Source organism: Rhinatrema bivittatum, chromosome 3, assembly GCF_901001135.1.
Source record: "Rhinatrema bivittatum chromosome 3, aRhiBiv1.1, whole genome shotgun sequence".
Taxonomy (NCBI): Eukaryota; Metazoa; Chordata; class Amphibia; order Gymnophiona; family Rhinatrematidae; genus Rhinatrema; species Rhinatrema bivittatum.
In genome coordinates, this window is record NC_042617.1 from 303882985 (window position 1) to 303907831 (window position 24847).

Genomic DNA, 24847 nt, shown 5'->3' on the forward strand with positions numbered 1-24847 from the left:
GCCTTTTTGAATTAAAAATTCACCCAGGGTGGGGTAGAACGTATTAGAGTGGAAATATAGAAAGTCCCGTAGGTGTAGCAGCTTGACAATTCTAATCTGAAGGCAAAGGTGGACAGTGAGGCCTAAACTTAAACTAGATTAAACAATAGGACTAAACTGTGTAAAAAAAACCATTTCCATAACATACACAACATATCAGCAAAGCAATAGGTTGAAGCAGTAATATAAGGGGCCAGGCAGTTTATATAGCAGTTGTTCTAATTCCATTGCATGCAGGTGGGTGGGCTTCCATTGCTTTCCAGGGTGGAGATGGCTGTGGGTTTTACATTAAAAGCCTAGTGGAAGAGTCTCTGCTTTTACTTGCTTCCTGAAGTGGGAGTAGTCCTGTGTTTGGCAGCGCTCTTAAGACTTTGTGTTCCATAGGGCAGGCGCTGCTCCCAAGAAAACTCGTCCACAGTATCCGTTCATCTGATTTTCTTTTGTCACCATTTTTCTGGCCATTTCAGGCATATTCTTTAAGGCAGTGCTTCTCAACCTTTTTTTTTCTTTTGGGACACCCCTGGCAGATAATGCTTACAGGCGTGGCACACTGACCACTTGACCATCACAGGGCTAAATGTAAACATATACTCTGCATCCACAGGAACCCAAACACCCCCCACCCCGGGTCTCTAAACATTGAATGCAGAGCAGAATTAGGATATTTCAAATAAAACTCGCTATATAAAAAAGATATTCTGATTCAGGTGCTATCTCAGTAACAGCAACACAAACTCCCTTACTACCAGGGGCATTGTAAAATACAAAACCTGAAAACTAAAACCTCTCAGCACGTGTGTAGCAAACCTTCCATAGCATCACAACACTAACTCCCAGAACTCAAACAGCAATAGCCCTTCCTATGGAAAGGCAGCAGTGCAGCACTAGCGCATGTCCTATTGAGAATAAGAAAACACAACAAAGAAGATTGATACAAATCCTGACCTACTAGTACAATACCTCACACCTCAGTCACACGTACAGATCCGACCTTCACCAAATACAGAATGAAAGACCACAAAGTACAAATGTGGAGACACAAACTGGAATGGAAACCTCGAAAAAGCCACTCTGCAAGCGCTGGAAACAGAAATATATTTCCTCCTACACTAAACAAAGTACAAAGAGAGAAGAAATGCACATTCCCAAAACTGACATAGTATGACTCTTGCACCCCATCACTCCCCATCCGTGCCTCCATCATCCTTCACTTTTCCCAGTTACTCCCTTTCAATCATCCACTCACACTCACATCCCAGCCCAGAATTCCTGATCCCCACATCCCCTTCCCTGTGCTCCCTCTCTCCCCTGTTTCCCACCCCTTCCTGCTCAGGAGCCCCCACACTCCCTCTCCACTCCACCTTCATCTTCCCAGCATCCCCAGCCTCCTTTCCCTCACCCTCCACAGGGTGAAGAGATCATCAGCCGCATCCCTCCCAGGCTCAGCAGGGGAAGATAAAGTTTGTGTCTCATCAGGCCCAGAACAGCAGGAGCTGGCGATGTCTCTCTCTGATCTGGGCAAAGGAGGAAACAGCCTCCCACTGGGCCAGAAAGAAGAGAAGGAAGTGAGAGAAACCTCCCATCAGGCCCAATGTAAGAGAAGTCAACCAACTTCCACCCTGGCTGATATGGAGGCAGCCATCTGCTGGCCCTGCGACTCACCTCCCAGGACCTCCCGACACACCTGTTGAGAAGCACTGCTTTAGGGATGTCTTGAAAACCTGGAGAAGAGACGGCTGAGGGGGGATATGATAGAGGTGTTTAAAATCATGAGAGGTCTAGAATGGGTAGATGTGAATCTGTTATTTACTCTTTTGGATAATAGAAAGACTAGGGGGCACTCCATGAAGTTAGCATGTGGCACATTTAAAACTAATCGGAGAAAGTTTTTTTTCAATCAACGCACAATTATACTCTGGAATTTGTTGCCAGGGGATGTGGTTAGTGCAGTTAGTGTAGCTGTGCTTAAAAAAGGATTGGATAAGTTCTTGGAGGAGAAGTCCATTACCTGCTATTAATTAAGTTGACTTAGATAATAACCACTGCTATTACTAGCAACAGTAACATGGAATAGACTTAGTGTTTGGGTAATTGCCAGGTACTTTTGGCCTGGATTGGCCACTGTTGGAAACAGGATGCTGGGCTTGATGGACCCTTGGTCTGACCCAGTATGGCATGTTCTTATGGTGGTTTGGACTAGCACTGGGTCACAGAAACAAGCTGAGCTGGAACTGTTTTTGTATCCCACTGCATGCCACGGGGAGATGGATCTTAAATTAGAAGTGCGTCCAGCCAGCAGGTCCTAGGAGGCAGCCCTAGCACTTTCTATCAGTTTGAGAAGCTGTGCACTGATGTCCTATGATGCAGCACAGTCCCTCTCTCTAGGAACCGGACTTTCTGCCCGACTTGAGTTTGAAATTTTTTCCATGCCCCTTCAATTCACTGGGGACATTTTTGTTGGAATTCTGCCAGCAGATTTTTGATAAATTCACTTTAGGTTTTTTATTTTAATCTGAACCTGGTTCACAATCCGATTTAAAATCCACGTCTAACTTTTCGAAAATCTTTTCAGATCGGTTTTCATATTCTTCATGAAGGTTCACCAAACAGCCACTTATACGTTGGGCTTCTGCCCGTGCCCTTAAGCCCTGCTCCCTAGTGTGCGCACACTTTTTTTTTTTTTTTTTAATGCAGACTGAGCCCCGGGCTATTGTACAACAGGATTACAGCTAGATTTATTATTCCTAAGAAGAATAATTTACAGGCTGAGGCAGGAAAGTGCGTTCACGGGTTTACCTGCATATTTTGAACGCTCATTTTGTGAGGGTAAACCTTCTTTTGAGGATGCAGCAAAGAGTTTTACGCTCACAAAATGAGAGTTCAAAAATGAGTGGTCAGCTCATCGCTCTCACATGGAAACCCCATGCAAAACGAGGGCATCAAGCATTCCCTCCTATCATAGGGAGGTGCGCTGGTCAGAGATGGAGGGAAAGTTTCTAATGCTGGATCTGCTACCAGGGTTTTCCCCCCCTACCCGCAAGGACAAAGGCTCGACAGCTCACTTATTTTTTTAAGTCTAACCATGGCTTGATAGCCACCTCTGAGCCACAACCAAAGTAGTGCTCCTAGGTTAGATGTACAACAAGAGCTGTGCTTCTAAATTAGGAACGCAACAAGAGAGATGTGCTCCTATATGTTCTGCCCCCCTCCTCCTCCTGAATTAAAATGCGCATGCAGCCTGCGAGACTGCACGTCTAAACTCGATGTGCATGCATTTTAACTCCTGATGCGTTTCTTACAGCATCGGGGGTTAAGCGTTTTCTAACCTGGGCATTAAAACTGTGTGCTGAAATTCGGCGCCCAGGCTGTCAACGCACAAGTTATCGCATCGGCCTGTTAGAGGGCAATAATCGACGAAGTACTCGTGTTGTTGCAACCTCCGCAGCTACTATTTATCCTGGAGGTTTGTTCCAATAATCAGTGCAAAAGTATACGCCTATGTTTCTTCTGATTATTGCACCCACACAAATAACCGGAATTAGATACCACGGTCTTCCTCAAAACTTTATTGCAGTGGAGACGTATATATTTCTTAAAGCCCAACTCTGGCCGAGTTTCTCCATCTACGGAACGGCTGCCTCAGGGGCTTAGATGTTCTTGGACTCAGGTTGATAAAACTGTGATCTTGTGTGATAAACTCGTCTTTCCAAGTACAATACGCTGTATCATTGATGCTTTTTATTCCATGTGCTACTTCGTAGTCTTGTGAATGCGATACGTCTGATCCCCATTTCAGACGACGCATTAATCATGTCCTGCGACTAGAACAGCTTGCATGTCTCTTTCCGAATCCCCGTCTCTACCCGTAATAGCGATTGAAGTGCACATGGAATAAAAAGCATCAAAGATACAGCGTATTGTACTTGGAAAGACGAGTTTATCACACAAGATCACAGTTTTATCAACCTGAGTCCAAGAACATCTAAGCCCCTGAGGCAGCTGTTCCGTAGACGGCGAAACTCGGCCAGAGTCGGGCTCTAAGAAATATATACATCTCCACTGCAATAAAGTTTTGAAAAAGACTGTGGCATCTAATTCCTGTTGTTTTTCCTGACTGTTTTCTTAGATCGCCTTCCTTTTTGCTTTTTGGGACCCACACAAAAATAACCTGCAGGGGGGATCTTTTTTTTTTTTTTTTTTTCTTCGAGTAAAGCAACACGCGCTTTTGATTATACAAAAATAGGCGCCATGTTTCAACCTTCCCCGCCCCTGGGCACGCCTCTGTTCAAGGTGAACAAAATTACCCCGCGTTGTAGAGCAATGTGCGCAATTTTGCCCACTTGCACCTGATTGTGAAAGCCAGTTAAGTGCATAAAACTGTGTTTGTGTGAAAATGGCTGTTTTTTCACTCGTGTCCTGCTGTACTGCAGCGAAACCTGCAGTCCCGTTGATTTATTGTGCCACTTCACCTGCCCATTTCCGCATGGATAAATTCAGTGGTGGCCGCATTGGGCCTTTTTTTATTTTTTGGAGTGGGTGCAGTTTAAATCCTTCAGGCTTGGCTACATTTCTTTCTATTTTCGGTTTTCCGGAACAGGTTTTTTTTTTTTTTCTGCCCAGCACGCACAAGAGTAAATGGAGCTGTGTTTATGCATAAACTGAAATGGATATTTCTGACACGTCCCACGTGCCAGTCCAGGAGATGTGGTCATACTTATCTGGCTCAGGGGATACAGGGACCAGAGTAGAAATTTGATTCTATTAATACCGAGGCGTTTCCTCACTTTTCTTCGTTGGTCTCTCGCTCTCTTGTTCTCTCAGATTCAGGAAACTTTATTGGCATGACAGTTTGTATATATGTTGCCAAAGTACTAGATAACGTGGCTAAAATAAAAGGAAAAAGAAAAAAAAAATACATAATTTGATTTTACTGTTATCATCGCTGTTATGTACTTGTAATTGTGACTGTGATAGCCTTTCTTCAGCCCAGTTCATTTTGGTTTCTACAGTATGTGCTAGCCTTGACCTTGGAGGCAAGCTAAGCTGGAGCATTGGATGAATCCTGACCTTCATGGGGGTTTTTTAAATTATTATTATTATTATTATTTTTTTTTTTTACATATTTGCCTCTGCCAGGAAACAACTTTGAACCATGTTTCTGGGGCACTTACTCTTATTGTGTCAATAAGGAATGTATCAAGACTATAGGAGAAATGTATGATATGCAAGCCCAAAGCATATTTACTTATTTAAAACTTTTTTACATGCTGCATCATCGAAAGCTCTCAGGGCGTTGGTACAGCATAATTTAAAAAATTATGCTGTACCAACAGAAAAGCAAAATCATAAACCGGTAATGCAAACAATAAAATGTATATAGGACAAAACATTACAGCTTCAAAAAATGTACAAAAGAAACCACAACAAACAAAAATGTACAAAAGGATCAAGATCCTAAAAATTAATTGCAGCCCAAATGTTAATGATTCAATACCGAATAAAGACATCCTAAATCTGGCAAATGGCACAAGGAACAAAAGTGAATCTGAACAGAAATAAGCTGCATAAATACAAAATCACAAATATTCAATAATAAAACCAATAAATATACTTACAATATACAATACAATTATACAAAAATCAGAATTAGAAACAAGAAAACACAATAAAAGATCTTTGTTCTATCAATTTGCCATGCATTATAGGTAAATGTAATGATTTACTCAGGTGGGATGACTGATTTTTTAGTTGTGATGTACAGCAATTTGACATGTGCCTTACAAAGGGACCTTAAATGTCCCAAAAGCTTGTATTTTTAAATGTTTAACCTTGTAGAGATTTCATGTCTTCTCACTGACTTTGTTGATTAGCTTTTAACTTGCTTCTTATTTATGGTAGGGCAATCCCTTGCTACTGTTAGCAATTTGAATGTATCTATAGTTACCTTCTATGGACTATATGTCTCTTCCAAACTTACTCCCTCATTTATCAAAATGCGTTAAGGGCTTATCGCATGCAATAAGCCCTTAACGCATGCGATAGCACCATATTGTATGGTGCGATGCAAATCCGAAAAAGAGGAGGAGTTAGGGGCAGGAGTGGGCTGGGTTTACTGTTTTTGTGAAGCCCTATTGCATGACTTTAATGCCAATTTTTAGCTACAACATTTTCAGGAGCGTTAAGCTGTGCGATAGCTTGTGTTATGGCTGTATCACCTGTTGTGATGTTTTTTTGTGGTTGCCGGTTTTGGTAGTTTGAACCTCCCAGAGCGTCCACCTAGCTATCGGAGACCTTGGGGGGAGAGAGAGAGAGAGACTAGCCATAATGCCCTGACCCTAGATAGGTATTCATATTTCTATGGGAGGCCCACCTAGTAACTCGAGGTGAGGTTTAGGTATTAGTGTTAGTGTAGGGGTTACTTTGACATTCAATGTGAGACGTACGAACAGAACGGTGCTCTCTTGTGAACATTTGATGACCCTCGGAGTGAGGAAACGCACCCAAAGATGAGATTTGTGCAATGTTCTCTCAACCTAGCTTGATGGACTCTCCACATCAAGCTAGGTTGAGAGAACATTGCACAAATCTCATCTTTGGGTGCGTTTCCTCACTCCGAGGGTCATCAAATGTTCACAAGAGAGCACCGTTCTGTTCGTACGTCTCACATTGAATGTCAAAGTAACCCCTACACTAATACCTAAACCTCACCTCGAGTTACTAGGTTGGCTTCCCATAGAGATATAAATACCTATCTAGGGTTAGGGCATTATGCTCTCTTTCTCCCTCTCCCTCCCTCCATAATCTAACATGCCCCCCCCCCCACCAGGTGGTTGTATGTAGGAAATACCACATTCTGGCACTTATCTCAAAGTGCGATAAGGTAATCACTATTTGCGGTAACTTACCTCTTCGCACTAGGTATTAGTGCAAATTGCAGTAAACTCCCTATTTCCATAAAACACGCCGTTTTTCCCATCGCATGCGATATTTACCGCATTTTGATAAATCCAGGCCTTAAATAGCATGCTGAAGACCAGGGCTGTACCTTATGACATGAAGATCAATATTTCCTCTAAACTAAATCCCTCCTGCATGTATTTTTCACGTGATCTATAACCTTGTGCCCATTTCTCCTTGGCCAGCAAGAGTGCAGAAAACTTTCCACTTGTGGCCTCTGCTGTCTGCTTATCCAGCAGCATTGGAATGGGTCTCCTTACATCTTGTGTTAATCGTAATGTGAGATGTAATGAGCCCTGCATAGTTCAAAAGCCATGAGGCTGCTGGAATCATTGGGCAGTCGGCAGAGGCTACAGGAAGTAAAGTACTGCACTTCTGCCAACTAGAGAGGGAGGAGGACCTGTGATTGGGGTGAAGTGACCAACCAGGTAGGGTTGGACAGAAGTGGCCAAAAAGGTAGGGTTCAGAAGGGCATAGGTGTGAGAGAGAGGAGCATATGGGATCAGGGAGGAGAACCCAGAGAGAGGTAGAGGGTGAGACTGTAAGAGTGGAGGGGACAGGGGATGAGGAGAGGTTGGTAGAGAAGGTGGGATGAGAAAGAGAGAGAGTAAGAATTCAGGTTGGCTAAAGGAAGAAAAGCTGAAATATGTGAATGAAAGAGGAGAGGGTGGGAAAGATGGCTGCTTCTTCTGCTTGGTCAGACACTTCTTCTTTTCTGCAAGCTAATTAAAAGATTGGTTTATTTCAGCCTTCTATTTTTTCTTGATTATCCAAAGTGTAAGGGTAAACTCCCTTTCTAGTCTTCAGGGGCATCAGTCATTGGCCCAGAGGACAACTTTGCTTGCCTGGAATAGCTGGTTGCAGTGATCTGCTTTTTTGTCAGTCTTGACAGGCTCTGTTATTTCATTACTTTCAAAAGCCTTCTCTTTGGAGGGGTGAGATGCTGCTGCATTAAGGACTTTATTGCAGTGGGGGGGATCGTTCTTTTGGCCCTGTGGAGGGGTACATCTTTGTAAAGCAATTACTTAAAGGACTGTGCAAGTCGAGATTCACAAGTTTAAGTGAATGAGGAGACACTGACAAAGCCCATATCGGGGGGGGGGGGACGACTTTTGGTTTGTTGATGTAAACTATTGGCTTGATGCTGACAATTTGAACTTTTCTGCTTGCTTATATATAATAAAAACCATTTTTGGAACTTTATGGACATTGTAGAGTATTTGGTGTCCCTCCTTCTCTTATCAGTGATTAATCTTTGATGGTTAGACTATCGCCTATTATTTATTTCCTAAGTCAAACTGATTAATAACAGTTTATGGACTTCTCCAGGAACTTATCCAACCTTTTGTAAATCCAGTTATGCCAACTGCCTTAACCATATCCTTCGGCAATGAACTCCAGAGCTTAATTGTGTGTTGAGTGAGAGAGAATTTCTCTGATTTGTTTTAAATGTGCTATTTGCTAACTTCATGGAGTGCCCCCTAATCTTTGTATTATCTGAAAGAGTAAATAACCAATTCACATTTACCTATTCTAGTCCTCTCATGATTTTATAGACTTCTATGATATCCCCCCTCAGCCATCCTACTCCAAGCTGAACAGCCCTAACCTTAGCCTTTCCTCATAGGGGAGCAGTTCCATCCCCTTTATCATTTTGAACCCCCTTCTCTGTACCTTTTCCAGTGCAACTATGTCTTTTTTTTTTTTTGAGATGGGGCCACCAGAATTACACACAGTACTCAAAAGTGCAGTCTCTCCATGAAGTGGTTCAGAGGTATTGGAACAGTCTCCGTTTTATTCACTATTCCATTCCTAATAATTCCTAACATTCTGTTTTGCTTTTTTTGACTGCTGCAGCAGTCTGAGCTGATAATTTCAATGTATTGTCCACCGTGACATGTAGATCTTTTATCTGGGTAGCAACTCCTAATATGGAACTAACATTGTGTAACTACAACGAGGGATACTTTTCCATATGTGCATCACTTTGCACTTGTCCACCATTAAATTTCATCTGCCATCTGGATGCCCAGTCTTGCAAGATCTTCCTGCAATTTATCACAATCCACTAGTGATTTAACAGCTCTGAATAATTTTGAGGCATCTACAAATCTGATCACCTCACTCATTGTTCCCCTTTCCAGATGATTTATAAATATATTAAAAAGCATCTGTCCAAGGTTTGGATAAGTTCCTAGAGGTTAAATCCATAAACTGCTATTTCGGTAACTAATAAGCAGTAGTAGCTTGTGATCTATCTAATGTTTGGGTATTTGCCAGGTACTTGTGACTTGGATTGGCCACTGTTGGAAACAGGATAAGGGGCTTGATGGGACCCTTTGTCTGACCCAGTATGGCATTTTCTTATGTTAAAAGTACAGATCCCTGAGGCGCTCCACTATGTACCTTTCTCCACTGAGAAAATTGACCATTTAATCCTGCTCTGTTTCCTATCTTTTAATCAGTTTGCAATCCAAAAAAAAGGACATCGCCTCCTATCCCATGACTTTTTAATTTTCTTAGGAGCCTCTCATGTGGGACTTTGTCAAATGCCTTCTCAAAATCTAAATACATTAAATCTATGTTCACCTTTATCCACATTTATTAACCCCCTTTTAAAAGAAATCCCTTGGGTAAATCCATGCTGGCTGTGTCCCATTAAACCATGTCTGTCTGTTCTATGATTTATTTATTTATTTATTTATTTATTTATTTATTTTTTAAAGAATAGTTTCCACTATTTTTTCACAGCACTGAAGTCAGGTCACTGGTTTATAGTTTCCTGGATTGCCCCTGGAGCCCTTTTTAAATATCGGGGTTAAATTGGCCACCCTCCAGTCTTCAGGAACAATGGATGATTTTAATGGTAGCTTACAAATTACAAGTAATAGATCTGAAATTTCATTTTGAGTTCTTTCAGAACCCTGGGGTGTATGCCATGTAGTCCAGGCGATTTGCTGATATTCAGTTTCGTCAATCTGCCAGGTTCACAGTGATTTGGTTCAGTTCATCTGAATCATTACCCTTGAAAACTGGGTATCTGCCCAACATCCTCAACAATAAACTCTGAGGCAAAATATTATTTTCTGCAATGGTTCTTCCCTGAGTGTCCCTTTAGCCCCTCGATCATCTAACAGTCCACCTAACTCCCTCATAGGCTTTCTGCTTTGTATATATTTTTAAAAGGTTTTTATTATGAGTTTTTTGCCTCTGTGGCTAGCTTCTTTTCAAATTCTGTCTTATTAATGTTTTACATTTAGCTTTCCAATGCATATGATTTATTCTATTTTCTTCAGTTGGCTCCTTCTTCCAGTTTTTGATGGAAGTTCCTTTGATTAAAAAGGCCTCTTTCACCTCCTCTTTTAATCATGCCAACAGTCATTTTGGCCTAGTTTCCACTTTTTTTTAGTGTTTGGAATATATCTTGAATGGGTTTCTGAGATTGTTTGTTTAAAAATACCATGTCCACATCTAGTTGCACTCTTAACACTTGTAGCTACACCTTTCAGTTTTTTTCTATTTTCCTCATTTTATCAAACTTCATTTTGAAAGTTTAATGCTAGAGCTGTAGATTTATTTAATGTCCCCCCTTCCAGTCATTAAGTCAAATTTGACCATGTTATGATCACTATTGCCAAGTGGCCCCACCACAGTTACCTCTCACCAAATCCTGTTTTCCCCTAAGAATTAGATCCAACATGGCTCCCTTTCTCATCAGTTCCTGAACCAATTGCTTCATGAAGCAGTCATTTATTCCTAGTATATCCTACTGTTACATTTACTCAATTAATATTGGGCTAATTGACATTTCCCATTATCACTGCACTGCCAAACTTGTTAGCTTCCCTAATTTGTCTTAGTATGTCATCCACCTGATATTTTTGGCCTGGTGGATGGGAAAATAACCCCATTGCTATACTCTTCTCCAGCACACAGGAGATTTCTACACATAAAGATTCTACTGTGCTCTTGGCAGAAATGTTGGGATTTTAAAACAGAACGTTGGTTCTTTTGAGGAAATAAAGTGAGCTTGCAACAACAAGCACTTGATACTATATTTGACTTTTTTTTTCTTTCAAGATAGAACAATTATAAGAGTATAAAATGATAACAGTTAAAGATAGTTCTAGTAAGACTAGAAAAATGGAAAATATTCAAAACTCTCTTAAGATGAAAAATTTGAGGGTCATTAACTTTCCTAAGGGTTAAAGCATTTCTACTCTTGTGCTGTTTAAGAAGTATGTAGCTCAGTCTTTTCAGATTCTGGGGGAAGGAATCCTGCCTATTGCGAAAGATTGTTCTTTGCCGCCTTTGAATTCATCTCAGATGATATATCTATTCTCACTGACGCAAAAGCTGAAAAACTCCTCAGACAACAATTTCTGACTAGCTTTCGAGAGATGTGCTTCCTTCATCAGGTCACTGTAGGTCATGCTCCAGATTTTTTTCAAGAACCTTCCAGTCTAGTTTATGCAGGTTATGATGTGGTGGTGTTAGACCCAAATTTGAGCACAGCAATGTAGGCAAATTTTCATAGGTGCTGAGAAGCCACTGCCATTCAGGTCTACTGTTGCACCTCTGTCATTTCGAAAACTGGGCAAAAACAGTATGGGGATTGCAAGCTCTAGGGTGTTCTCAGGCTGGGCAGCAGTACCACCGACATGGGTTTCCATGGTAACAGAAAGTTTGCGTGGAGGACAGCTTGGGGATGATGCAGGGCCTGTGAACGCACAAGAACAGTTTCTGTTGTTGCTGTGGATCCACATGAATTGTGAGGTGAGGGTGGATGCTGGCTCAGGGGAGGGGAGGATCTGGATATGGGCAATCCGGGGGGATTTGTTCTTCTACCCCTTTAATAATTTCTGTGTGTGGGGGGAGAAAACTTGCTCCTGTCTCCTTTTCCCTATGGGCGCCCCATTTTTTAAATCTGATCCTGCCTTCAACCATGTTTCTGTTGAAATAGTTTCTATTTTGTTTCTATTTTGTATTTGTATACTACCTTCCTAAAAAAACCCAAAACTCAAAGCAGTTTATACATAATAAAGCCAAAAATACAACAAACTTAAATCCCTTGAGAGGAACACAATTTCCACCTCCATGCTCACTGGAGGAAAAATCAGTTATCCCTTTATAATCTAAATGCTACAGGTCAAAGTCTCCATCCCAAAATCAAACATAAAATACTCTCCCAATTGAAAAAAATCAATAATAATTACACTCCCATAACATAAAAATACATAACAAGCTTTCAGTTCAGGCACTGCCATTGAGGGAACTTTTTCTTTTTTTTTTTTTTTTTTTTTGGACCTGGCAGTCTTCTTCTGCTGTGATATACTTCCAGTTCAATTGGAGCTGGTGCTGGGATCTAGCCCCATGAGCCTCCATTTGTAATCATGTGGGGATATTTTTCACCTATTTTGTTTTTTCACAGCTTACTCTGGCCAGGTGATTGCAGTGACAGTTGAGAAATTTTATTTTTAGTCTGGAAACATTGTTGTCATGTTTTTTTGTTTTAAATTATTATATATGATTATAACTTTTTAATGTGGCATACCTGGGGGAAGTATATAAGTGAGCTGAAGTGGCACGCACTTCCCTTATCTGCTTACTGGTGAAATCATGAACACAACATTAGCTCGTACTTTCTATCCCCATAAAAGAAATATGAGAGGAGGTAGCTAGGAACAAATTGGTATCCCAGTTTCCAACATATAGGGAGCCTATGCTGTAAAGTTTTATGTGCACATTAAAGCTGCTTTGCACGTGTTAAAAATGGCGAGTATGAAAAAAGGCCTTGACATGTATCTTAAGACGGCCCCATCACATTAGGGGGCGAATTTCAGCTTCTCCACAGAGGTTGCACTAAACAGTAACAGAACTTATGAAAACCTGGAATAAGCAGGGATGATCCTGACTTGCAAAGAGGTGAAAGACAAGCCAGAGATCAAGTGGGAGCTATGGTATATTGTAACAGGAAGTAAAGTGGGCAAAGTAGGTGGGCCTCGCGGTTTCTGTGTATTTCAATATCACAAACTCTGCTTAATCTCTGGCTTTTGCCTTTGTTTCTCCTCCGCTGTGTAACTACATGTAACACATGTCTACATCTGAAAAAGGTTCCTGGATTTACTATTTTTAGCAGTGAAACCTTATAACTATTTTGTGGGATCAAGGGGTGGGACCAGAGTTTTATCTGAACCACATTACCAGCTTTGCTCTGGGTAGGAAAACCAATTTCCTTGTCTCAAGACCTATATTTAAGAAGGGTTATTGCTCTGTTTCTCCCTTCCCTCCCCCCCCCCCCCCCCCCCACCTCTGCTGTTGACAGTAAGCAAACGCATCCTAGCTACGTGGCCAGATGAAAAGTCCCTCAGAATTCTGAAATTCGGAAATCTTAAAACATCAGAGAAATTGGAACTTCGCCATCCACTTTCATGGGTGACGGACATAATCACAGACTTTTAAAAACTTCATAAATGGTACAGTTAAAAGCAAGTTTCTAATTTATTCCTTCTCTCTAAGTGCTGGTGGGTGTGCTGTTTAAGGGATCTGTTTTATCGCATTGAATATTTTGATGTCTTAAGGGTTTTTTTTTTTTAATTTTTTTTAAATATCCCTTTTATGCAGGCACAAGAATGTAACAAACGACTTGCATGGTATTTCAAAAGCATACATATGTGACAAAAAGAACAACAGAAACAGAAATACAAACACGCCACCAGATCAGGCTAAACAAGATTTTTCACACCACATAAATAACTGCGGCTTAATTTAGACAATGCAAATCTGTTCTCCACCTCCATTGCCATTAAGGGACCCCCAAGTCACGCTATATAAAAGGCAGTTCAGGTTTGGTGTTCGTGCCTTTGCAGGAGCTGACTTTACCGTGCATTCGTATGGTGCATCAGATGACATATGGGAAACGCCTCACTGACGGCATTTTGAATGTTGCAGCCACTGGGGTAGGAGCAATTGAGGATTGCTGCTGCTCTTGAGGGATGACAGTTGCCCTGGGGGAAGGGGGGGGGGGTTGGGAGGAGGGAGGAACCGGCACATGAGCAAGGAACATGGTTGCCCTCTATGGGGGACTGGGGGATGGGAGGGTGCAGGGGGGGTGGTGGAGAAGGAGAGGAACAAGTGAAATGGCATTGTATCCTGTCAGTTTTGACAGGCGTTTTCTACTAGGACTGGAATATTTTCCCAAATGACTTTTTAAGGCAGAAGTTAAGCGTTCTGTGTTAACTAGTTCAGATATATTGTGTTGCTAAAATTTTGTGTCTGAGGATTTGAGAAAAATTGTGGTTTGTTTGTTGTAGGCATCTGTCTGTCTGTCTGTCCCAGGACCTCTCAGGACAATGGTGCTGAATAGCAGTGAAAAGCACTTTGATAAATCCCGGAGATTTATTGCTCTCCCTTGTTTTATATAATTCTTGTTTAGTTGTTGCTTTTCATTACCAATACATGTATTTACATCTTGATTTGATACTTGCTTTGCATGATTGGATGGAACCATTGTCTTCTTCCAACCTAATAAACCAATCTGACCTTCTTGTGTATTCAAATAAAAAGGAAAGAAAGAAAAGTAAAAAAAAAACCAAAAAACCCTCCCAAAATGTGGTAGTGGTAGGTTTGGATTGATTGTAACTGTCAGATTCACCAGGCATGGAATGTGCCCTTTAGAAATGAGACGCTTGTGTCCTACCTACGGCTGGGTTACCTAGGAAACCCATCAGCCCCTGAGCAGAGGCCTTCCAGCTCCTTGCTTGTGCCTGCTACCTTGCTGTGCTGGTACATCAGCAGACGTCTCCGTAGCATCACAGTGACTTCATGAGGAAACGCATCTTAGTCAGAGCGAGAACCAGCAGTAACAGTCTAGTCTACAGCAGGCAATGTAAAAACAAAAAAAAAAAAGCCCTGTCCTAGAATCCACTCCCCCACGATGGTCAAACAGAAGAAGCTCTATTCATTTAGTTGCATCTCTCTTGTCACTAGAGAGTTGGAGTGGGTTCGCTAAAACTGCTGGATTACTTTGCCTTACCCTCTCTCCCCCCCCCCCCCCTCCCCGTGCCCATGGTGACTGCACCAATGCTGTAAATCTGTGGCACCGCAGTTGATCTCCCTATTGTCATTGCTTAGTATGCGTTTCCATAAGGGCAGTCTGAGCAAAAGCGGTGTCCTTCATTAGTCGTTCGTAGGCACTTTGTATGTTTGTCATGATAACCTGGGTTTCCTGCACCAACATAAGCATTATCTGGAGATGATCGTGTACATCAAAATTGGTCTCTTAAGCTCATGTACAATCTTGTCTTTGTCTTTGGTGGGTACAATAGCAAGTATTGCAGACCTGCAGAGGACTCGGAGGTCTGTATTCAGCTAAGTTAATTGGATAATTTTGCTCTGCCCCAGAATGCCCTTGGCCCATCCTTGAATTGCCCTTGACTTAGCTGTTTCAGTTTTTAGCCAGCTAACAACTTAGCAAGATAAATCGGAGGTGGTCATACTAGTGGAAATTTCAAGCCCCTGTCCTGCTAAGTCCCAGCTTAGCCAGAAAAACCCCTTTCAATATAGACTACCCAGTTTTCTGCAAGACCAGTATGGCTACTTGAGCTGTGCTCATTTATATCTGAATATTATTATCATGGTTTGGAATTCTTCTTGTGAATCAACATCCTGGCCTGCTTGTACTCTGCATTTAAGACAGTTTTGTATTTAATACAAATAGAAAAATATGAGGTCAATATTCAGCAGTGCGGCAAGCAATTTAACCACTTAAAGTTAGCCAGATTCAGTGGAGCACTTCACCTATACTATAGGTATATCCCTGATTTGTAGGGATGTGCAGAGGGACCGCATACGTTGCATTTGGTATTCGTATTCGGGGGACAGATACGTTGTATTCGGCAAGGGGGGGGCCCCCGATGCGTTCATTCTTATTCGTTTCCCGGCTAAAATTTTAATTAACTACAACCCCCCCCCCCCCCAAGACTTATCAAACTCCCTGGTGGTCCAGTGGGGGGTCCGGGAACCATCTACTGCACTCACGCCGTCTGCTACCGGTATTCAAAAATGGCACCGATAGCCTTTGACCTTACTATGTCACAGGTGCTACCGGTGCCATTGGTTGGCCTCTGTGACATAGTGAGGGCAAAAGCTATCGGCACCATTTTGAATACTGGCAGCCGACAGCCCGAGTGCAGAAAGTTGTTGCTGGACCACCAGGGACTTTTGGCAAGTCTTAGGGGACCCTCCTGACCCCCACAAGACTTGCCAAAAGTCCGTGGTGGTCCAACGGGGGTCCGGCAGCGACCTCCTGCACTCGGGCCGTCTGCTGCCAGTATTCAAAATGGCGCCAATAACCTTTGCCCTTACTATGTCACAGGGGCTACCGGTGCCATTGGTCAACCCCTGTCACATGGAGCAAGATGGCACCGGCCGTCCATTGCTCCTACCGTGTGACAGGGGCCGACCAGTGGCACCGGTAGCCCCTGTGACATAGTAAGGTCAAAGGCTATCGGTGCCATTTTGAATACTGGCAGCCGACGGCGTGAGTGCAGTAGATGGGTCCCGGACCCCTGCTGGACCATCAGGGAGCTTTGGTAAGTCTTGGGGGAGTCAGGAGGGTGGAGGGTTTGTTTAAATTCGCTTCTTTAGACGGCCGAATAATTTGGTGAAGATTTGTTGTATTCGTGGGGAATCGCGATACGTTTCGCTTCCCCACAAATACAACAAATATGGCCCTGTATGTTGCGGATTACCAATACGTAGGAAACGAATGCACACCCCTACTGATTTGTACCTGAGTCAATGAAAGCGATTTTCCCTAGGACAAGCAAGATGGTAGCCCTCATACATGGGTGACATCATCGGATGGAGTCCAGCACAGAAAACTTATGTCAAAGTTTCTAGAACTTTTACTAGGTTCACAGAGCATACCCAGCATGCCCTAATCCACGCGTCCATGTGGGGTCCCTCTTCAGTCTTTTTTTTTTTTCCCATGGAGTGTTCGCCTCATGGTTTTTCTGAGCTTGTAGTTTTTTTTGTTCAAAATTGCCTTGGAGAACATTTTCACTGGGGGTTTTTTTTTATTTTCATATCTTTCTCGGTTCAGGCCCCTCTCCTGTTCCCCAGCAAGGTTTATCGGTGGTTCAGTAAGTGGGGGTTATTTTTTTTAATTTTGCTTCCGTTCCCCCCCCTCTTCCCCCCCCCCCCGTGGTGGTGATGCCTCTGTGCCCACCGGTGTCAGTTGTCTGCCATCACTGGTCCTCATTTTTCGCCCCTTCAGTTCATTTTGTCATGGCCTTGTCGGGTTTCCGTCAATGCCCTCGATGCCTGAGGACCATGTCCATTACGGACCTACATGACGTGTATATCCTCTGCTTGTGGGCATCGCATGATGTCTGTGGGTGCCGCCTGTGTGACCAGATGACTCCGAAGGGACATCGTGCTCGCCTTGACAAGATGGAGAAGCTCTTCGGGGCAAGAAAGTCCGAGACTGCATTGGTGCCGACGCTGAAGGACCTTGGAGCAACACCAAAGGGCACCGAACCATTGACATTGGCGGGGCCATCAACTCAATGTGCTCATCGGTGTCTTACCAACCCAGCTGGTGCCTGTTCCTGGGAGGCCATTGATGCCCAGTGGGGCACGATGCAGTGCTCATTACCGGTTCCGAGGAGGAGGAAGCTCCATGGAGGCCGGCGGTGACACCAAGGCCTGCAGCCCCCCCCCCCCCCCGTCCAACTTTGCTGGGGCAGCACCGGTGCCTAGGCCTTTGGATGAAGGCCAAGCAACTAGGGCCCCCATCGTTTGTAGAATACAGTGAGGATGAGGCCCCATATGACCCCTGGGAGGATGAAGCTGCAGAATCCTCCTCAGAGGACTCGAAGGGGTCTCCCCTCAGAACATTCTTCTCCAGAGCAATGACGGAGGTCTCTGGCTGAGGACCTGACCTTCGCCTCAGAAGCAGGCAGCGGCACCAACAGCAAAGAAGGAAGAGGAAAGTTGCAACAGGAACTGTAAGAGGGTGGAAAGGGGAAGCTTCCTGGCATCAGCTTGGGCAGGTAGGGGGACACATTGCCCCATTGATATTTCAACAGGTAACAGTCAGTCTTTGGCTGTAATGTGTTTTTATTCAAACTGACACCTAATAAAGAGCAGACATAAATATACGCAGGTAACAGCCCCAACGAGAGCTGCGTTCGCTGGATGTAAAAATCGGGATTTATGTGTGTAAATGTTGGCTCCGCCCCTTTTTTTCACGCGCTCTGTTTTTCACGCACACATATACACGTGCAAATATCCGGTTTTAAAATTAACTGTTGCTCGTCCTGGGCCCATATGCTCGCCTGTATGTGACTTCTTTTAAAATTCACCCCTAAGTGCTAGTAATAAAATGGTAAAACTAACATGCTGTGTTGCCGTCTCCCCTCCCCTTCCAGCAGGCCTGTTGACATGCATTGGTGGGAGTGGGGGGGGGGGGTGTGTGTGTGTGTATGTCGTTGCACAGAGTAGAAAAAGAGGATCTGGCCCCATGTAGTCTGCCCAGTATTTCCTGTCCACACTGACAGGATACATCTCAGCTGCCAGCCCTAGAGCATGACCACCTGTAGGATATCGCTCCCTATGCATGTTTTCAATGGGAAAATTTGGAGCCAACTGATGCCACATGTTCTCCCCGTACTTGCCTTACAAGTCTGTGCCAAATTGTTGCTGCTTAGCAGGCCTGGTGCTCGCAAAATGAAATCCCTGGATGTGATCCCTCAGCCCTGGCTGGTAGTGGCACGGGTAAAAGTAGAGTACGGTTTGATTCCCCTACAAAAGAAGGAGGTCAATTTCTTTTTCTTACGATGATTTTCCCTGGGTACCTAATTAGCCTCCCCGGGTAAAAGTGATTGAAAAGTGGTCTCAGAATGCATAACTCTTTTTTTTTTTTTTTTTAGTATTGAAACTTTTTGCTGCCCAATAGTCTCTTGCGCTTCGAGCTTTCTTTGTCTGTTCTCATTCAGGCTACTTTCTCAGGGGTGTCCTCTCTGTTGCAGGTCTTAGCATCATTCGCAAAAAGACAAACTCCCCTCCCCCCCCCCCCCCAAAGTTCATCTGCCATGTCTCTCGCAAAAACATTGAACAAAATCTGCCCAGGACTGATCCCCGAGACGCTCCACTAACCAGCTTTCTTTCCTCAGAGTGACCTCCATTTACCACCTCACCCTGTCATATATTGCCCACACCGTTCTAATCCAGTCCCACCATCTTGGAGTCTTACCCCTAATCTGCTCGGTTTTATTTATGAGCCTCCTGTACAGGGCTGCATCAAAAGCTTTTCTGAATTCCAGGTACACCGTGAAATCCAATGCCTGCCCATGATCTAACTCTCTCTGATCACCCAACTGAAGGAATTGATCGGATTCGTTTGATGCAATCTTCCACTGGTAAACTCATAACTGCTTTGGATCCTGCAACCTGCTGCTTTTTTTTTTAAGATGTGCTCACTGTCCTTTCCTTTTCCACTGCAAAAGTCAGACTAGCTGGTCTGTAATTTCCAATTTTTCCCATATTGCTACTCGTATAAAGAAGGACAGCATCCGCCTTTAGTTGTGCAGATCCACTCCTGTCTCCAAAGATCTATTAAGCAGATCCTTCAGCAAATCCACCAAAACTTCTCTGAGCTCTCTAGTATCCTAGGATGTATTTTATCCGGCCCCTTGGCTTTGTCCATTTTCAGTTTTTTTTTCTAGATTGTCTACATACACTATAACAGTCTCTTCCGTAAATGATACAGCGTCTAGTCCACTATCCTACATACCTTTGCCAATAATCAGCTATTCATCTCCAGTCCCTTCTTTAGTGAATACCGATCAGAAACATTTGTTTAGCATTTTTGCATTTTCCTTATTGTCCCCTGCTTGCATTTCTCAACATCTCCTCTCAGTTTTACAGCTCTACCTCTCCCTTTCTTTCTCTGACATACGCCACATATTTCAGTTTTAACAGATATCTATATAAGAACATAAGAAGTTGCCATACTGGGTCAGACCGAGGGTCCATCAAGCCAGCATCCTGTTGGCAACAGTAGCCAATCCAGGTCACAAGTACCTGGAAAGTACCCAAACATTAAATAGATCCTATACTACAAATGTTGGTAATAAGCAGTGGCTATTCCGTAAATCAACTTGAATAATAGCAGTTTGTGGACTTCTCTTCCAGGAACTTGTACAAACCTTTTTTTAAACGGAGCCACACTAACTGCCTTAACCACATCCTCTGGCAATGAATTCCAGAGCTTAATTGTGCGTTGAGTGAAAGAGTTTTCTCTGATTTGTTTTAAATGTGCTACTTAGCAACTTCATGGACTGCCACCTAATGCTTATTATCTAGAAGAATAAATAATCGATTCATGTTACCCATTCTAGTCCTCTCATGATTTTATGGACTTCTATCATATTCCCCCTCAGCCGTCTTTTCTCCAAGCTGAACAGCCCTAACCTCTTTAGCCTTTCTTCATAGGGGAGCCATTCCATCCCCTTTATCATTTTGGTCATCCTTCTCTGTATCTTTCCAAGTGTTCCTCTTTTGAGAGCCTTGATATGTTTTTATTTAAATGCCAATTTTTTTGCTCTTCTTTAGCTTACCTTATTTAAAAACCGTATTGGTCTGTTTTAGGAATAAATACATTTGTGAGTAGCTTTCAAGTGTTCTGTCCTTTTCATCAAGTCATTGTGTATTAAGTTAGTCCAATTAAAATAAAAAAAAAGTGTCAACTAGAACTTGTTTGTTAACCTTTTATTTTCATGTATTTAAGTGGGCTAACATGACAACCGCACTACCCTTGTCTAAGAGAAATAGTATTTTTGGTTAAGAGAACAATTTAAGTGGCCAAATGTTTTGTCCTAAGCATTCCTTACAATGCTGGGTTTAATTCTACCATTTCCCAGTGCAGGATTCTGCTGGAAGTGTGGTGGTGTATTAAACTCTTGCAGCATAACCACTGTCCTGCACTTTAACGGTAATGTTCCACCACACGCTGATGGCTCAGCCTGCTCTTTCCATTTTCCCATACGAGGTCCTGCTGGTGAACCGCTGTCCATTTCTATTCTTGTAAACTGCCTGTCCACTGCTTTCAGGGTCAGTTGTGTTCGATGAATGTCCTTTGCTGGCTCTGTGGTAAAGGCAGCAGTCACCAGGTTTATTTGAGCTGGATGTTTTCATAATGGCGGACTGCCATAGGCTCTGATGCCATGGGATTGTAGAAGGGTTGTTTTTGGCCTAAGATTTGAGTGGGAGGCCATGAAGAAACCTGGGGTGTTGATGTTTTGCAGAAGAGGTTAGGCGATTACACTTTTTTTTTTTTTTTTTGAGTCATTATTGACCTAGTGCCCTAGCATGGTAGTAGGGAGCACTGGTTTGTCTGAGACATTGCTGATCTGATACCCTAGTAAAATGTTAAGAAACTTGCTTCCCTCTCTGTTAGCATTGAAGACCCAGAGAAGGGGGAGGCCACTCTCCCTTATGAGCAGGTACTGAACCAACATGGCACGGGGAGGAGGCAATGTTCTCTTTAAACCAACATTGGAGCAGACATGCCAAGTCTAGCACAATTGGAGGACGTCTCTCACACGTAGCGAGCCCTTCCTCTTGTGCGTCAGAGCCTCTAGAAGCCACCTGGCAGATGAGTGGCTTTGGCTGCAGTGAGTTGGCTTTGCCCAGTTCTGCAGCATGGACACTTCCCAGCAGCTGGCACAGCAAACTCCACTTCTCCCCAGTAAGCCCATCTCAATTGTGAAATGACCAACCCAGACAATTGCGATGGAGACTGGAAGAGCCTGCATCTCTGTAGGCTGCCTCGGTTGTTTGCTGGAATCCAATCAAGCTTTGTGTTCTTAGTGCATTTGCAATTGCTTTCACTGCTATCTTCAGCATCTAGTCAATGCCACTTTTCCAGCTATGTGGCCCAAGGCAATCAGCCAAGTCAGTCTGTCCCCCGAATGGCATTCTGTGTGTATCTCTGTGGACTGCTTCATTTTGTTGTGCTGTTGCTGGCTTTTGGCTACTGAAATAGAAAAGCGGATGGTGTGCATTGTTATCTTACTCTCCTCCTTTGTCCAGCAAACCCAACCCCAGTACTCATATCTTCCTCTCTTCCCCACCCTCGGGCTGATCCGAAGTCCTTGTTCCTCTTTCCCATCCACTCCTGATTCCTATAGGAGTCGAGCAGGTCTTTAGTGTGTGGTCTTCTTTATTGATTATCGGCTGGTTCATAGTTGTAGATTGGGTTGGTCTGAGTATCCTTGTTGAAACTATTGTCAATAGAACATTTAGGGTCTGGTTTACTAAAGATTTTCTCCCATTTTGTATCTGTGGGAAGAAAGCTCAGTAAATCTGGCCTTGAATTCTACATAAGCATTAATCAGAAACTTCATTTAACCCCTCTCTAAGATCTATTTCCTTTTTCTTTGGCTAGGCCAGTCCATTACACGTGAGATCTCTCACCCCTCAACTGCTGGAGACAGAGGGCACACCCCTTTCATGATCTCATTCACGGCTATAAGAGGGGAGTGGCCAGTAGTCTCTGTCTCCTGCAGCTGTGGACAAGTTTAGACAGTCTTTCCAAACATTTCAGAGCCAGGGTGCAGCCCTGGATTGGTTGTTTTCTGAGCTCCTGGGGCAACAACCTCTCGGGGTTGCTTTCCCCCAGTGCAGCTACCTCCCAGGTGTTTCTAGGTGCCTAGGTGGGGATCCCTGTTCACTAGGGATTGGGGATCCTCCTTAGGGAGTTGAAGATCCTAGAGAACCTGGCCCTATTTATATTAAAAAAAAAAAAAAATTGTTTTAGGATCTCGAGGTCTCTCTTTTTCTCTCTCTCTAGCCCCCTCCCTTGTCTAGCTTCCACCCTGACTCTGCTTTTCGGTGGTATGGGAAGGGAGCCACAGCAAGCAATGCAGCTGTGAGCGGCAGCCTGCAACTCTTTCCCCCGAAACTCGGGTGAGAGAGGGAAGGTACAGATTGCAGCACACTGTGTTGTGCCTTGAGACAGGATCAGGTTGGGAACCATGAAAAAGAGAAGGGGGGGGGGGGGAGAGAGAGAGAGAAAATGATGAGGATGCAGGTATGTGGCCTGAGGATTTAAGAAGCTCCCACCCCCCCCCCCCCCAGCATGGCTGGGTCGTTCTGCCCAGCCTGTGATGGAGGCCCACCCAAGACCCCCCTGCATGCAGGGGAAGGGCCAGGGGAGGGGGTTGGGCCAAAAGCTGACTCTGCTTCCAGTCTTGCAGGAGAGGAAGGGCTGCTGGGGCCGCTAGCACCCCTGATGGGAAGGGGGTCCTTACGAGGAATGCCTGAAGGCAGAATGGCTGTCCTAGGGAAAGGGCTTAGGCCATACCCTGTTAGTGGCCTGACAGATGAGCCCATCTCATGGGGTTCTCCCTGGATTTTGTGTTAATAATGCACCATGCTTTTTTTTTTTAGGCTTTGCAGAAGTCTGGTGCCTTGGCTGCTTCAGGATCCCCCAGAGGAGGGATCGACGGAGCAAAGGTGTGGGGGCCCCGAAACGCTCGCGGGACCCGCTTAGGCTTAAAGCATCGCCTGCTTCCACAGCCACGCCGGACTCCGGAGGGGAGGCTCGATCAGCAGCTGATGCACAGGAGCAACAAGCTCCTTTCCCAAAGAGCTTGCAGTTGAAGGTAGTGTGAGAGAAGGCGACTCGCTTAAGGTCATGATGAATATTCGTGACAGAGTCGGGAATTCCCCCTCTTCCTGGGACCTTGGTGGTGCGCTTGGATTTCCTGGTTCCCAGCTCATTGCTCTCACTGCCAGGCCACCACTTGCTGGTTTTTTTTTTTTTTTTTTTTTTATTCCTTTTGTGATGAACCGCTGTCATTTCAATCATTCAAAATGTTCTGAAATATAAACTTTGAGCTGGTGGTAATTTTAGTTTTAGTCCAGCACATTCATTTTTGTTTTTGTACCACAGTGAATTTAATCTCGATGTATGGCCTGCATTTTTGAAAGCCACGATTTGGTAGTAATGACTTTCCCATTCTGTCCTGCCCAGAATTTGTAATAAACTTACAGGCATCATGAGTAATGCAATGCAGTATAATTAAAAAAATCTCTAGTAATGCCAGAACCACTCGCCAGGGCCTTTTCCGTTTCTCCCTGCCCAGACTGGAAGAGCAGCTGTAGGACTCTGCTTTCAAAACGGGTGCTCTAGGCCATTTCCTAACGCCAGTCCTCCTGGGCCCCCCTGAGCAGTCTGGTTTCCAAGATCATCCCAGTATGCACGTTGACCCTGTATGAAGACCGAAATGCGGGCAGGTTTAAGAACATAAGAAATTTCCATACTGGGTCAGACCAAGGGTCCATCAAGCCCAGCATCCTGTTTCCAACAGTGGCCAATCCAGGCTACAAGAACCTGGCAAGTACCCAAACACTAAGTAGATCCCATGTTACTGATGCCAGTAGTAGCAGAGGCCATTCCCTAAGTCAACTTGATTAATATCAGGTAATGGACTTCTCCTCCATGAACTTATCCAAACCTTTTTTTAAACCAAGCTGCACTAACCACATCCTCTGGCAACAAATTCCAGAGCTTTTGTGCGTTGAGTGAAAAATAATTTTCTCTGATTAGTTTTAAATGTGCTACTTGCTAACTTCATGGAGTGCCCCCTAGTTTTTCTGTTATGTGAAAGAGTAAATAATGGATTCACATTTACCCGTTCTAGACCTTTATCATATCCCCCCTCAGCCGTCTCTTCTCCAAGCTGAACAGCCCTAACCTCTTTAGCCTTTCCTCATAAGAGAGCTATTCCATCCATGGTATCATTTTGGTTGCCTTTCTCTGTACCTTCTCCAGTGCAAC

The 24847-nt window shown here is 43.8% G+C and overlaps 1 protein-coding gene across 6 annotated transcripts in view; it reads left to right on the forward strand.

Annotated features, from left to right (window-relative positions):
* VDR (vitamin D receptor) overlaps positions 1–24847 on the forward strand; it is a 223585-nt gene that overhangs the window by 36798 nt on the left and 161940 nt on the right. Inside the window, exon 2 of one of the 6 annotated variants that reach the window (XM_029595096.1) lies at positions 23455–23669. The exons of the other annotated variants lie outside the window; for them this stretch is intronic. The gene's annotated coding sequence lies outside the window, so the exon portion shown is untranslated. The remainder of the gene's footprint in view (positions 1–23454; positions 23670–24847) is intronic. 6 annotated transcript variants of the gene reach the window in all.